General features: G+C 37.1%; 1 protein-coding gene across 1 annotated transcript in view; it reads left to right on the top strand.

Annotated features, from left to right (window-relative positions):
* Positions 1 to 12,079, top strand: part of LOC126370379 (uncharacterized) — a 380,386-nt gene that overhangs the window by 65,863 nt on the left and 302,444 nt on the right. The gene's annotated exons all lie outside the window — the stretch shown is intronic.

Genomic DNA, 12,079 nt, shown 5'->3' with positions numbered 1-12,079 from the left:
CTTCATCCACGGCGGCGGCGACGGCAGTGGCGGTCGCGGTCCTCTCAGCCACCGCGTAGGACGGTCCCGGTTCGACATCAGAGTTGGGTCCGTGTAGAGTGACGATCAACGCCGTCCGGTCGCGCTGATTTTCTTCGCCTAGATGACAAAATTATACACGTATAAAGATACGCGTCGTAACTAGGGGATGGTATGACTCCCACAGAATCATACGTCAGCAAAATCCGAGATTACGAGATAGTCCCACAGACGTCTCTGTACCCGAAAATTAATGTAAGGTGTATTTCCCATAGAAAAACACGCAAACATATTTTAATTCCTGAGGAATTATTCGTGTGAACAAAAAAGGTGCCTAAATATCTATACCTATACCGTACTCGTGGAGGACTCCCAGAGAGTCAACCGATTGAGCATAGTAGGTATGTGGTTATAAGTATCTAGGTACTTATATAATATATAATTATATATTTGAATCTGAGCACGTTGTGGCGGTGGAAAAACTCCCAAAGAGTTATCCGATTGCCGATTGTGCCGTAACGAAATTTGAATTTAGAACAGGCAGATTGTTGGTCATGTTTTGACCTTGACCTTGTTTTATGCAGTGGCGAGATAAACACCTAAAGTGTCTGACGAAGCCGTACATAATAAAAATTTAAATATCGAACTTGACGAAAATTATGTAAGTTTGTACTAAATACCTTGTAGGTTCTTCGAAGTAGGCGATGGTTCCCGTGACGACGCTTCCGACGATGATGATTCAATAACTCGAGCACGAGGTCTTCGTGAACGCATTATCATGCGTTCTAATGTTTTTAGACGTTTGTTAATGTGATTCACGTCACCAATATCCTCACTGTGTCTTTTGGACATTATTAGCTAGTAAAACTATTGTATTCTAAGAGTTTTTTCCCGAATTATAGGTCAATTATTTGAACCGTGCAGAATGGCGGAGCACACAAAAGCGAATGAAGCGCGCGGAGACTATCCGAGTGGGGCAGACAATATAAGACTACCCTTAAAAAAAAAAAAAAAAAAGAATTACTTTTGTTATTATTTTTTTTTTCTATATGCTTTCAACTATGTGTGCAATGAATGGTGTCACTATGCGTTACTACATTGTGTTCAAGCTTATCATCTTACAGGTTACTAATCTCGAGAACGAAGCACGAAGTATAATGATAGATATTTTGTTAGATATTTTATTTAAGTTGACGTTGAGGGTAGTCAGGATAAAATTCTTGATGCATTTTGTTTGTTTTTGACGGACTTTTCGTAGATTTTTCCCGAATGGCATTCACCACTTGGCTGGACAAATATTGGTAGTCAACTTGCTATCTAATAGGAACCTGGATTTCTGGATTTAGTAGTCGTTACATGAGCCATGGTTGGTAATTCACCTCTCAACCCACACGATAGAAGAAGACTGGATTTCGGAGTCACGCACGATCGGATCAACGCATGTCAAACTATTATGCATGGTAAATCATATTGTATTTGTCAAGCGTCGTATGTTTACCGGTGGCATATTTATTGCTATGCCTTTGTCGCATGTTTAACGCTTCCGGTATTTTTTTCTACCCGTTTGAAATAGAGCAGAAAAGATTAATATGCTCGATTTTGTAACTGGGGGGTTAAAAAGGACACATTGAAACAGTTTATCTAAAAAGTTACCATAGTATTATGTTAAAATAAACAATAAGTATTGAAGTTTGACATTTGCGTATATAAAAGGGCGCAATGTCAACAAATGTCAACAAATGATGTTAGATGAATCGCTTCAATGTGGCCTTGTTAACTAACCCCCCTGATCTGGTAAAAATAAGTAGGTACCTAAGTTGAAAAATATATGGTCTAAAAGCATCTTCTTGTCCAACTGATCGTAGAGCCACGTTCAAAAAATCATCATTTTTTTCAAGAACGCTTTCAAGAGAGCTTTTTATATTTATTTTCAATCAAACGTTCCTTTTAATTTTATGAAAAGAAAAGCCGCCACGAGTAACCAACAAACACCTTAAAAGACGACCTAGATTTCGGCCGTTTAATAAATGAGCTTTACGTGGCGTTCTTAAAACAAAGCGTCGTAAAGAAATGTAAACGAAACAAATAAAGTGGTTAGGCAAGTTCCACGCTTTGTATCGAGCAATAAAATGTAAATAGCTACAGAAGTGTTAAAAGGAGTCGCGGCGAAAGTTTCGCTCACGCGAACTTAGTACTCGATGGTCCCGCTTATTTTGTTAAGCGCAAGTTTGGAGCGGTAGCGGTAGAATAGGGATGACCGAAGGATTAAGGGTTCTATTACGTTGTAGATGAGATAACTGATAAAACTGTCTATAAGTATGGATGTGGGTTGGTAACCGATTTCAAACACATTTAAGACAATACATATCATTTAATTTCAAACATATTATATACGGTTTATCGTATTCATGCTACTCCTTGAATTGTACAGTAAGACACACTGCGCCTAGCAGTAGGATGTAAGTTTATGTTTTTTTTTTATGTTGTAAGTATATTAACTACCCGGCGTGTCTGCAAATTGTCTGCGACTACTGGTGGCTTTTAGCTTTCCCCCTTATTAGGGACTACGGGCGCGAGTGATATCTGTATATCTACATAAGGCTCGATATAAGGTAGCGATGCGGTCTAAGAAAATGTCAGTCTTCAAGACAACTAATAACTATCAAAAAATAAATCTGATCTACAACCAATAACACTGAAACTAGTGTATCGACCTCTATATTTGCAAAAGCAGGTACGCACACAAATAAATCGCTTTGTAAAGAGGGAAAACAATTGAAATTTCTCAATTAATCATTTCAAAGACAAATACTGAGCAAACAAACAGGCGAATGTGTAATGAATTAAATATAGAATGAGTTCCTTTGTTAAATCATTACAGGGTAGATAAATATCTGAAACAAGATATGTGCTGCTAAAGTATAATATTAAGTAGTATTATAATACGAGGGAATAATCAACCTCGGAATAACAGCTAATAAGTTCAAACGTAACATTTTGAGATTATCACGTGGCCTAGTGTCTTATAAACCCTGATATTGTTTCATCTTGTTTTCTCAAATTACAAATATTCCCCTGCATTTCCCGTTTTTCACAGGGTCCGCTTACCTAACCTGAAGATTTGACAGGTCAGGTTTTTAAGCGACTGCCTGTCTGACCTTCCAAACCGCGAAGGGAAACCAGCCCAATACAGGTTAGGTCACACACCTCCGAAAATGTTTTTATCGGAAATGTGGGTTTACTCATTATGTTTTCCTTCACCGCTGAACACGTGATAATCATTTATGATCCAAACATGAATTCCAAAACAGATTCGATAATCATTGGTTTAGGCCTGTGCTAGATTCGAATCTGCTACCTCAAAGTGAGAGGCAAGTGTAAAAATAGATTTAATAAATTAAACTTTGAATTTGATTTTAGTTTCGATTAGCCTGTGTTTGACACGGTGGGAAATAAGCGTGATTAGATAATGAGTTTATGTATCTATGTGTAATTCAATTTGAGCTTTAAAGTTTATAAATATTACTCCAATTTATACTAACTTAGCATAATTTTGAAAATTGATGATTTCTCATGACTTGCTCCAAAGCCGAACCATTCGCTCTGCCGAGGAAATCCGCCGCAAATGGGCTCCGCGAGAAATATTAGTATCCCTATATTGGAGAGGAATAACGAGGATTGTATTAATAAAGGTTTATTCCATAACTCTGGACGGAATCACAATTTAAAGGTTTATCCATAATTTTCATTGGAATTGGAAATTTCAGTTTCATAAAGAGCGTTGCTCTGATTTTACCTCAAAAAGTGGAATATTGTATTTAAAGTATCTCAGGATTATACAGATTATTGTAATTAAGGTTTGTTAACATTACCTACCTATGAATTATTTATCGTTTTAAAGGAAAATTAAGTCTGATGGCCTGTTTCACGTATAATTACGTTCCCATTTCTAGCGAACTAGGCGTCCCATACTTCATCGTGGTTGACTACAAATTAATGAGCTGACGTGAAATAATAGGATGCAAGTTTACTTTTTCGCTTTTCACAAGCACCGCAAACGATAAACTGTGCACAATATGAGCATATTAGGAGATTAGTTTGAGTAGTGAACATAATAGAGAACAAAATATATTTTTTTATTTATTAATTAAAATCACTTACATATACCATTACAGTTTATATAACCAATTCGACAGAGCAGGAACATAACTCGACATCGCTTACTAATTTATTAGGTACCTAACTATTGTTTATAAAATAATACTGAACGGATAACAGTACTTACATACAGAAAGGACACATACCTCCCCGCACCGAATCGGGATACTGCATCAGTCCCCGCATGCCAAGGGTACCACTTCGGGCTCTTTATCCTTGTATATCTTGCGAGTAAATTGTACATATTGGTGAAGTTAAGTAAGAGTAGAGACGCTTTGATAGTGTTATGTTGTTAATAATCTTGGCAGTATTATTATGATATTAATACATAAGGTCAGTGAACTGTTTACGCCGACACTTAGTCATAGCATCAGGCCTGAATCCAGGATGAGGTAGGCAGAGGTGTATAGTACACCCACTCGTCGCCAGCTATGTATAAGTCCCATGTAATACGGGGCGTCCCAATTGCCATCAACCGGGCACAAGTTCTAGAAACCACGACACTTAGTCGATTTTTATAATATCCTTGAATGTTAAGCAGCTGAATGCAATCTAAGTTCACTCAAGCAGAGAAATACTATAATTTAAATATTTATTTTCACGGTTTAAAATGCGATACGTCTTACTTTCTCTGTCAGAATTTAAATTTAAAAATTCAAGAGATTTAAGCCCATTTGTTTAATGAGACGGCATCTTTAAAACAGGATAGAAAGACTTCGTTAAGAATATTCATTATTATGAAAATTGAAATGTAAAATCCTTCATTGTAATCAAAATTGTTATTCTTTCCGGCTTGGCTCTTTGAAATCTGCTACAATGCATTGTGGAATGGATTGTGTTGGTCTAAATACATTTACTGCCCACGAATAGGGTTGAAAAGTTAGTGAACCAACGTATAATTTTCCGAACACCACTAGTAAGATGCGACGCAACTTATTATAAAATCAACTACTACACTACTACTACTTACTAATACCACTTATTACCATTACTACTTATTTATTTATTTATTTATTTTATTTAAGGAAAACCAACAGTTATAAAATACAGAAAGTAGACAAAAAACATAACAGTTGAAAACTAATTACAGGTTTCCACTGATAATCCTAAACTAGTAAATATGATATTAGAGAGTTATGCACAGGCAAATTAAAGTTAAAATAAAGAACATAAAAAGAAGATTAGGCATCAAAAAACCTTTGACTGAGTAATCTCCTCGCCGCTGCAAAACCGGTGTTAAACAAGTCAAGATCAACTTCCTTACAAAGTTTATTGAAATTATTACACGCTCGCCATACATAGGTGTTCTGTCTATAGTTTGTTGAGGCCGAAGGTAGAGAAAGGGGTTGGTGGAACCTGAGGGTCCTGTTAGGGACTCTGATGGAGATTTGCGATAGAAGTTCTGAGCAGTCTATTGAATTACAAGCAACTTTTAGCAAAAATATCAGATCGGCAATTTCTCGACGTTTCATCAGTGGAAGAAGGTGATGTTTTCTACACTGGTCGTAGTAACCAGCAGACTCATAGCGGTCGTTACTGCGATAACATAAGTAGCGAACAAACTTTTTCTGTATACTTTCGATACGATCAACGTAAGTTGCGTATCTGGGGTTCCAAATTTGAGACGCATACTCCAGGTTACTGCGAACTAAAGAGCAATACAAAATTTTGAATGTTTTAATTTGCGTGAACTCCTTACAGCTACGTTTAACAAATCCAAGTGCTTTAGATGCCTTAGCCACAATGTTATCAATGTGGCTCTCAAATAATAGCTTGGAGTCATGAATGACTCCGAGATCGCGCACGGTAGACTGTCTTAGAAGAATTTTGTCTTTAATCTTATAACTATGCGATATTAAGTTGCGTTTACGACTGAAAGTCACAACGCTGCATTTGGTAGGATTGAGATCTAATTGATTTAAACAACAGTACTCCTCCAAACGTAAGAGATCAGCTTGTAGGTTATCAGCATCAGCCACCGACGAAACACGCGCATAAATTTTCATGTCGTCTGCAAAACATAGTAGTTGGGAAGTACGGAAACAGAGGTCGATGTCATTTACGAAGACAATAAACAACAGAGGGCCTAACAACGAACCCTGGGGAACACCACTTGGGACTGTGACCCAGCTAGATATGTAGTTATTAATAACAACCGCTTGTGAACGATTATCAATATAGGAAGCGAACCACCTTAGCAAGTCACCGCTGATACCTATTTTTTGTAATTTCAATAGAAGTAGATCGTGCTGAATTCGATCAAAAGCTTTACTGTAGTCTGTGTAAACGACATCGACCTGGCTGCCCATATCCATAACTTCGGTCACGAAGGCATTAAGTAACACAAGATTAGACACAGTTGATCGACCCGTCAAAAAACCGTGTTGGGATGGAGCAAATGAATTTTTTAATGCTGGGTAAACCTGACTATAAATTATTTTCTCAAAAACTTTTGATACTATGCACAACTTGGATATGGGACGGTAATTGGTTACTTCAGTCTTTGGCCCTTTCTTATGAACTGGCGTAATAAAAGCTTGTTTCCAAAGACTGGGTACAACACCCTCGGCTAAAGATCGTTTAAAAAGAATGCTCAATGGAACCGCTAAGGTTTTAGCGCAGTTAACGAGAAAAATAGCCGGCAAATGGTCTGGTCCAGCTGATTTAGAAGTGTCAAGTTTTTGAAGAAGGCTTATAATAGTATCTGTGTCGATTTGAATAGATGAAATATCAAAGACAGTGGAGCAGGAGTTGGAAATTTGAGGATCGATTTGATGGCTTGTTGTGGTCAAGAAATTAGATTGGAAATAAGACGAAAAAGCATCACATATGGAGTTTCCAGTGTTAACTACAATATCATCATAATTTAAGCTACTAGGCATTGTATTGGATTTTGATTTCGATTTAAGATACGACCAAAAAAACTTGGGGTTTTTTTCAATAGATTTTTCCACAGTACCAATATAGTCATTGTAACATTTTAATTCTAAAATCTTAACACGGTCCCGCAGTAGTTTGTAAGACTGCTCGTCCAAACGGTTTCCGTAAACTCGATATTTGCATAAATATTTAAATTTTTCTTTGATAACTCTCTTTAAGGTTGACGAGTACCAATTAGGGTACGAACTATTCTTTATAAGTTTAGACGGTACATACTTATCTCTTAACCTTTCAAAAATGCTGTAAAAAACACCCACAGCGTCGTCCAAAGAATTAATGGACAGTTCAGCGTGCCAGTCAAAATTAGAAATTTCTTTATTAATAGATTTGTAGTCTCCCCGATCAAAAAGAAACCTAGTATATGGAGCAGTAATTAATGGGTCCCATTTAACAAAGTCTAACTGCATTGAGAGGGCGCCGTGATGCATATCAACAGGAACTAGAGGGTCACTACTGCAATTCCGGACTGTAACACAGTCGTTAGCCAATACGAGATCGAGAGTCCTACCGTAAGAGTTTTTAATTCCATTATATTGACTTAAATCAAGAGCATTCATCTCATCCACTAAGCGGACTTCACAATCAGTTCTGAAGTTAGAGGGTATCAACACATTGTCATCGTAATTGCTAGGCGTCCACTCTATGTCACTCATGTTGAAATCACCCACTACAAGAAATTTATCCTCCGGGTTAACGGTTACAACTTCGTCGAGTTTGGTAAAATAGTTATGTACCTGTTGCGAAAAAGAATAACCCAAGTTTTGTTCGCATAAGTAAAGCACACAAGTGTTAAGCTTTATGGGCGACCTGCTACCGTTGTATTTAACAGACAATGTAAGCCATAAGTCCTCAGCGCATGAGTTAAAGGTGGGCTGCGGGGTGACCGGGATGTCCCTGCGTATAGCTATAAGAACCCCTCCGCCTTTCGTTTGCTGAGTAAAGGCATAGTCACGGTCTCGTCTCCAAACCACATACCTTCCATCAAACAACTCAGCATCCTTGATTGAGTCAAGCAACCATGTCTCCGTAATTATAATGACGTCGTAATTACAACTGCAAACGTTTCGATAAAATGTTGCAGTCTTAGTACGTAAACCCCTTGCATTCTGATAATATATATTGAGATTGCGATCAAGCATTGCGATTAAAGGATAATAACATCACAATAGTAGCAAAAAATAAATAAATAAGATAGCTTAATATGATATAAAACAATCGGCCAAGAAACAAACCATAACAAAGCGAGAAACTACCACAGTAATTTAGAAATTTCCAACGAATAGATAAGAATGGTCGCTGGTAGGTAATAATCGTCAAGAAAAGGTATTGCGTAGCAACAGTAAGGCGAGCGTGCGAGCAAGTAAACCTAATTGTAATGAATGTAAGAAAAAGCGAGGCAGATATAAGATACGAGTATATTGCATTCAGTTGAATGGACCGGTTTTGAGCGACGATAGGTATAGCATATAGTCGCGAACAATAACGAGGCGTCAAGTCAATAGATAGTACAGGGGTAACAAACATTTGATAATTATAAATGCTAGTGTAACATAATAGTGCAAATGTTAGCGTAAAAAAGTATGAGAAGTGATAATATTTGACATTTACTAAAGTAAGCCAAGAAATTAAGTTAATTAATAGAGCAAAGTGAAGTATGAAAACTAAACAATCATTTATGTAATTTTGTTTAAATCGCTCTCCTTGGAGACAATAAATACTTGTGACTCGTCGTTTTTCCGCACATGTATTTTACCAAACTTTACCCAAATGTAGGAATAATTCTTCTTGTCGGCCAAGGACTTCGTTTTAGTAAGTAAAATCTTCGACTGGGGAGTAAGATGATCGTTGACGAAAACAGGATGTGTATTGCCCTGGAATCCGATGTCGGCAGCAGTAAGGGTTTTCTTGGCACGTGCGCGGGCCGCAGCTATAAAATCCTCTTTCACGTATCTATTCAAGAAGCTAACAATGATGGACTTTTCTTTAGATCCATGGGTTGGTATTCTAGCGATATAGTTGATTTGCGATCGAGGAAAGGTGCAACCAACTTCCTTCGCCAAAGTTTCGGTGATCGAGAATAAGTTCTCATCTTTCTTCAAAGGTACACCTTTAATTTCGACATTGTTAAGTCGCGACCATTGATCCCTCTCGGCCAACTCCTTTTTTAGACACGCGATCTGATTCTCAGTGGAAAGCAGCGAATCTTGCAGTTTTGTTACCTCCAACATGCCGACCTCCACAGTGCTCAGCCGCTTATCGCATGCTTCGAGTTTTACGCTGTGAAACTCGAACGACGTTTTCAGTTCTACCAACTCGGCTTTGATAGTTTTGACGTCTTCCACTAGCATCGGCAATCCAGCTAGCTGCAGTTTCAATTCGCGTATTTCACTAAAAATACTTTCCAGCGTGACAGGCTCGGGAGTGTTCACACGTGCGGGTGAGGCCCCGCCGATCTTACAGACGGGACATCTCCAGGCCGCCCTGCGATCAGCACCTAACCTTCGGTATCCCGCTTCAGTAATGGCAGCGCAACCGAAATCATAATGTTTCTTACACACGCCGCACTGAACGCCGTCATTGAATAATTCACCACACGTAGCACAATTCATAATTGGTCTCAAAAAGGTTGACGATCTATGAAGTTAGTCAGTCACCGATGCGCGTGTTACCTGTGCAGTAGCTCACGTCTAACTGAAGTATTAAAAGTAGAAACGGGTTATCCGTTTCTGATAATTATTATTGTCTGTCTCCTTGTATTTTTAGTTCAATGGCGTATACACAAGGTGTTTACACCTAGATAGTAGATATCTATTTGAATAAGAATAATTCACGAGACCGTAACAAATGGAGTTTGTTTAGGAAAATATCGTTGTTGTGATAAAATAAAATTTGAATTTATTTATTAAATATAATATTTATTTATTAAACTCAATAATTGTTTATTCGGACAACATAAGATCCATAGGGTTAGTAACAAAAACTTAAATACTAAGTTAAGTAGTTTACAAAATAAGCTGGACGATATTCGGATTTAAATCCACCTGCTATCCCAATTAGGTGGCACATGAAGGGCGAATCGTAACTAAATAAGAATGGTTGGGCTTTAAATCGTAAATATTAACTGTTACACAATTTTTTTGTTACAAATTACATATTTTTTCTGCCATTTGTAGTTTTTTCGCCTTTCGCACCCCTACTCACATCGTACGAAATGCACTGATTTGTTTTAATTTTCGTGGCTTTTGTTTTCCTGTATTACTATACCATCGTAATATGCTTCGTATGCTGAGTTTTAAACAATTACATACTCTGATTTGAGCATTAAAATTCTCAATGGCACAGCTCCATTGTTAAACGTGGAATATTAGTTGGCTAACTCATTAAGCTTTTTGAAACTAACATTATGAAATGAATAATCACTTTGTTAGTCAAATTGTGTTGGAAAATAACTGTTATTTCGAATGTGTAACAAACAGACTTGTACAAAAGTTGACCCATATAACTTTGAAGGTCTATTATATGAAATTTGATTTATGCAAAGGTGAAACGCATTAAATAAAAATACTGCTTCTTTATTAGTCATTAAAATACTTTTTATAATCGATTAATGTAGTGATAGACACAATTTATGTCAGCAAAGGTGACTTGTTGCCACAGTAAACTTGTCATTGAAGGTTCATGAAGTCCCTCAGGGTCTAAATACGCGACATGAAAGCAATTTATTTAAAAAAGCAATAATGCAATTTGACTTGTCGGCACATAAAAGTGTGCAATATCAACAAATGATGAATAGTAATATTGCTTTTTTACATGATTCCATGTGGCGTTTTTACATGCCCGAGCTGCATGTCATCAACCATTATGATGAGAGATCCATCACCCACGCAACTAGTTCATCACAGATGACGTAAGATCTTATTTATCTACCGAAATATGATCTTACCTGTGTAATATGAGACAGTCTTAACATGACTGTCGTCACCGTCAATCATAATAATAACCTTAATTCAGATGATAATGCTCGGAATATAATTTGATGGGCAAATAAGCCACATCAACGGGCTTATGAATACGTTATTCCATTAATAAATGATGTGTTATTTAGTATACTGCGATGCGACCGTACAAAGAGATAGAATTAATGAGGAAAAGCCGTGATAAGCTGGCTTTGCTTGCTTCATTTACGTTTAAAAGGGAAGCGATCTTCATAATGCAGTGGTCAGACGATTTTATGTAAAATATGTATTACAGTGAAACTTGGTTAAGTGGGACCTGGATAAGTGAGAAACCTCCATAACTGGAACTCATGCTGAGGTCCCAACACTTTGGCACTGAATTACCTCTGTTAGTGGGACGAGGTAAGCCTCTATATCTGGGATTCGTTCTTTCGATTTATCATCATAGTTACCTCTATAACTGAGACAGCGAGTAAATTTTATATGCATAAACCTCTGTCATCTGGGATAACATTGTTTTTTTACTCATTCTTATTCTACCCACAAATTCCACACGTAATTCCAAGTACGATAAGTACAAATTTTGAGCTTCAATTACCTTCATTTTTAGTTTCGCTTTACTATCATACAGATGTTTATTTGGAAAATACATAACACGTTATTTTATTTAATGATCGCACCTGTATAACTGAAATAACCTGTATTCTCACCTCTATTAATGGAACCCTCTGTAAATGAGACAGATATTTATTTATACCTGTATATCTGAGACACTGGGTAAGTGGAATACCTCTATAAGTGAAACTACATTGCAGGTCCCTTGATGTCTCACTTAACCAGGTTTCACTGTATTTAACTTTTCTTTTACGTAACCCACTGACCAACCAAGAAGTATGCCAAAATAATAAAAAGTGTATCAACCAAAATCTAATTATAAATATTGGTTTGAGACCCAGGGATAGGATATTTTTATCCTATAAATTACCTCCTAAGGGAATGAAAATTAC

Source organism: Pectinophora gossypiella, chromosome 10 (genome assembly GCF_024362695.1).
Source record: "Pectinophora gossypiella chromosome 10, ilPecGoss1.1, whole genome shotgun sequence".
NCBI classification, from domain to species: Eukaryota; Metazoa; Arthropoda; class Insecta; order Lepidoptera; family Gelechiidae; genus Pectinophora; species Pectinophora gossypiella.
Note: the sequence above shows the minus strand (reverse complement) of the source record. Positions and strands in the feature narration are given on the sequence as shown.